Source organism: Oncorhynchus masou, chromosome 12 (genome assembly GCF_036934945.1).
Source record: "Oncorhynchus masou masou isolate Uvic2021 chromosome 12, UVic_Omas_1.1, whole genome shotgun sequence".
Taxonomy (NCBI): domain Eukaryota; kingdom Metazoa; phylum Chordata; class Actinopteri; order Salmoniformes; family Salmonidae; genus Oncorhynchus; species Oncorhynchus masou.
The window spans coordinates 29065153-29070360 of NC_088223.1; positions in this window are offsets into that span (position 1 = coordinate 29065153).

Below are 5208 nucleotides of genomic sequence, written 5' to 3' on the forward strand. Positions count from 1 at the left end.
GTAAATGTGTAAGCCACCTGGAATATTTCTAAGAGAATTAGAAAACAGTATACATTTAGTTTTTCCCTCATTAAGTACCAGTTTTAAAGCAACAAGGACTTTCTGCAAGGTGACAAAATCAGATTGCAGCTCCATCATAGCCTGGTCAACCATAGTATACATATCAGTGTCATCTACATACAGATCAATGTTACAGGTGGCTCATAGACCAATATTATTTATATAAATAGTAAAGAGGACATGTTCCAAAATCAATCCCCGCAGGACACCTTTAGTAATATTGAGTTAACTTGACTTGACACCGTAAGAAAGCACACATTGTGTCCTGTCTGACAGTTCCCAAACCATAGTGTTGCTCATAGTATTCCCACTGGCAGATGGGGTGAGCGCTGTGTGTGTGTGTGTGTGTGTGTGTGTGTGTGTGTGTGTGTGTGTGTGTGTGTGTGTGTGTGTGTGTGTGTGTGTGTGTGTGTGTGTGTGTGTGTGTGTGTGTGTGTGTGTGTGTGTGTGTGTGTGTGTGTGTGTGTGTTTGTGCGTGCGTGCGTGCATGTGTATGAGTGTTTGTGTGTGTGTGTGTGTGCGTGTGGAGATGCAGGGAGACATTCATTGTCTCTCCATGCCCACTGGGCACCTCACACCGTCTCACCTGGCCTCCCCGTTCTATCAGTACCACCAGACACTCAGGTCTATGAATCCTAACCATGCACACACACACACACACACACACACACACACACACACACACACACACACACACACACACACACACACACACACACACACACACACACACACACACACACACACACACACACACACACACACACACACACACACACACACACACACTGTCTGAGGCTGATAACAACACAGGCAGTCCGCTTGCCAGTTAAAACAGATTAAGACCAATATCTTCATCCCACATCCTCATGCAGACAGCTTTATGCCTAGCCTCAATGTGACACCCCATGCTTTCCTTTCTGGACAATCGTTATAGTCACATAGTGTCCTATCAAAATTGCACCCTAATGCTTATATATTGATGTCGGATATTAATTTGGTCACTTTTTTGTTGATGAGAATTTTCCTGCAGAGCTTTGTGATTTACAAATTCACTGAAAAACCAAACTAACACACAGTTATATTAACAGTATTGTACTTTTCATGGAGCCTATTTTTGACCAGCTAATCGTCTAACCACTGATCAAACAACATCATGGACTAAACGTTCAAATGCTGTTGATGCAGGATTATTTTGCCCTGGTCAAAAGTAGTGCATTATATAGCCAGGTCACCTGTAATACAAGTCAGTATTCGACATCCATCCATGTCTGAGGATGCCGGGTGATGACATGGAAACCAGCCTATAGGGGCAATAGTGAGTGCTGTTTTCTTCAAATAGGTTTAGTTTTTGTAGGGCGTTGTGGACACGGATGGCGGATGATCGTAAGCATCTGCCTCTGATTCCAAAACGGCCAAAGAGAAGGAACCAGACGAAGGAAGGTTGCAAGTTCAAATCCAGTGATTAAAAGTTATTTTTGAGATTTTTTAAAAACATTTCTGGAAAACGTTGAAATTTGACGTGAGACTGTGGGAGCTAGTTGAGTGAATGGGGTGTCATTTCAGCCATAGCCTTATCCCTGACCTCACTGTGACTCCCCATGCTTCAGCATAATGATAACATCACTCGTTCCTCTCTGTCAACTCAGCTCCAGTCTGAAGATCAATATGATCATCCATTATTGTCATTGGAGAGTTTGTGATCTGAATATCATTCTCATCCAAACATTTTGCATAAGATCATGTTACTGAAGATATTCATCACTAGAACCAGTGTCTGTCACGGTAATCGGATGAGACTGGGGTTGCGTCTGAAATGGCATCCTATTCAGAGAGATCAGTCACACTAATCAGATTGGAACTTGGAGGAAAAAGAATGTGTCCTTTTCAAAAACTCACTGGTTTTCCACAAATCCTGGTTGGAAGATTCCGGATTTCCTTATTATTCCCTTTTAATTACAGGAATATTCCAACCAGGATTTCTGGAAAACCTGGGAATTTTGACAAAGTTACCTTCATTTTACAACCCTAGTTCTTGTTAAAAACCTGTAGCCTTTCCTACCGTATCTAACACTATATTTTCCCTAGTATGATCATTATACAGAGTTAAGATAGCCTTTAGGCAGTGTTTTACAAGCATAACGAATTGGATGATTCATTTTACGTTGAGACAAACAACATCCTTTTGAGGGATGCTTTAGCATTCAGAGAGCCTACTACAGTGAAGACTATTGTATCTGATAACAAAAGTCTGCGAGGGGAATGATAACCTTGGGAGTGCAGCTCCCGGGATGAACGATGCTTAATGGAGCATGCCAATTAGCCAATGATAGGCATTCTAGGCCTTCTTCCATCTAATAAAATATTATACGATCCTATATAATCTATTGCATGTTGTAAGATTCTACAGACAGATTCTGTCCCCATTGGTCCTTTAGCCATGAGAAATGGTGAGCTATAAAGCTATAAGGGTATGGAGCTGTTGAACCCCTTTGTATTCCTCATATGAATAATTCTCTTTCTCCTTGTTATAGTCTTTCATCACGCCCACAACCCTAGTTCCCTTTCTCTCTCATCCTCTTCTTCTTTTTCAAGTATAAACTTAAAAGATTAAGATCAAAGTATAGTCTATATTTTATGGCGATAGTCTGCTCTTGTTTAACCAGTGCCCTGCTTAGTATGGATTCAATTCACTAGTTCGAAGTGAGAAACAACAATTCTGTATTGCCCTCTGAAAGTGGGCACATGAGGATCATGGACTACATTTTCGTATTATTGCTGAGCATTGCCGAAAATATGTACATCTGAACCAACATACAGAGCTACGGTGTCCTTAAATATGGCCTGCCCTCCATTGTAGTTAAGTTCATGTAAATATCTCTCTTCACTTTGTTTCAATCCAACACCTCACTAAGGGTAATTAATATGAAGCTGGTAGAAAGAAAACTCCCATTAATTAAACAGAAACACTTCAGATGCTTCAGTGAAGCGAACACTGTGTCTCTGTGGGTAGTGTGGTTGGTACCCTGGTTTCCATGGTGACTGCAGTGGATGATGTCGCTGGCTGGATCTGCAGAGAAGGCAAACAGAGTGGGAACTTTCATTTTCTGATAGTGAGCGGCTCGATGCGATGGGACTTGCACACTAGAGCTCACTGACGGAGGCCTTGGGGCCATCTTTGTGACGCATTCATATTGAAGGGATCTGTTTAATTTCATGACTGACATTTTTTATTTAAAGACTTCGGCAGAACTTTAAAATGGATTTCTGGTCATGGATGAATTGATGGGTTATTTTAAAGGGACAATGATTTCTGTGACATGGAAAATGCCAGTAGATAGTTTCTCAGATGTTGTTTTAGTTTTTGAAGTTGAAGAAAGTCTCTATTAAGCTTGCTTGCATTAAAAACATTTTCATTTATTTTTAAAATCATTACTGTGTGTCCAATAAATCACTGTAGGTGTTTATTTTATGAACATTTTTACATAAAAAAAAGGTTCATTTATTTCCCTGAGCCTCCTTTTGCCATTAAAATGTTCAGTCTGGTTGTGTGGGCGATTTGATACAAATGTAAAGATATTTACATACACAACCCTGATTGGCGAATAGAATCGTCTAGACCAGGGGTGTCAAACTCATTCCATGGAGGACCAAGTGTCTGTGGGTTTGTTTTTTTCCCCTTTCAATTAAGACCTAGACCACCAGGTGAGGGGAGTTCCTAGTGACATTAATTCATCCATCAAATCAAGGGTAGCGTGAAAACCTGCAGACACACGGCCCTCCGTGGAATGAATTTGATTACGCGGTTTAGACTAGAGAGCCTACCCCGCTTACCCCTTCAAAGTAGGAGGATACATATGCAAATAAAATATGACCGGTCAGAATAATCAGATCAGATTGTGATGTCATGCTGTGGGTCACAAAACTCATCCCATCTGAACAGGCTGAAACTGTTACACTAAAAGGGCAGAGTGTTATTTTAACCTCATAGTATGGAAATATCATTTGAAAAACAGGAAATCATGTTTTTGACTACACTAGACGTATTGGTTCAAAATTGATTCTATAGGGAAGGTCACACTTTATTTGGATAGTCCTGATTTCCATACTACCAACAAACTATCTGTTGATAAGCAACTGCTATGATTAGGGTTAGGGTTAGAATAAGGGTTAAGGTAAGGGTTAAGTTTATGGTTAAGACAAGGGGTAAGGTTAGTGTTAGAGCAAGAGCAAGAGCTCGGGTTAAGATTAGTAGATAGTTGGTTGAAATGTTACTGATAGTCTGTAGGTAGCAGTGGAGGCTTCTGAAGGGAAGATGGCTCATAATAATGGCCGAAATGGAGTGAATGAAATGGTATCAAACACATGGCTTCACCATTCCATACACTCCATTTCAGCCATTATTATGATCCGTCCTCCCCTCAGCAGCCTCCACTGGTAGATAGTCTGTAGAGCATCTACCGATTGATTATCCAAGTAAAGTGCCACTGGTCTTTGTTTTTCTGTTTTCTGTTTTTGAATATTTTAATGTACTGTGAAGACAATAAGGAATAGTTTAGCTATCCATCCACAGTTCCTCGACTTTACATAGAACACACCTAACCCCTAGCCCAGCTATCGTCAGCCACAAATGCTAACGCAACAAGACGCATGATAATGTAAGACCGCTAAAACGTATGATACTATGCGACCGATATTCCACCACCAGACCATTTGTAACATATCATACAAATTGGTGGACGTAACATATCATATGAAATGGAGAACGTACATATCCTACGAAATGGAGAACGTACATATCCTACGAAATGGAGAACGTACATATCCTACGAAATGGAGAACGTACATATCCTACGAAATGGAGAACGTACATATCCTACGAAATGGAGAACGTACATATCCTACGAAATGGAGAACGTACATATCCTACGAAATGGAGAACGTACATATCCTACGAAATGGAGAACGCACATATCCTACAAAATGGAGAACGTACATATCCTACGAAATGGAGAACGTACATATCCTACGAAATGGAGAACGTACATATCCTACGAAATGGAGAACGTACATATCATACGAAATGGAGAATGTAACATATCATACGAAATGGAGAATGTAACATATCATACGAAATGGAGGGCCACA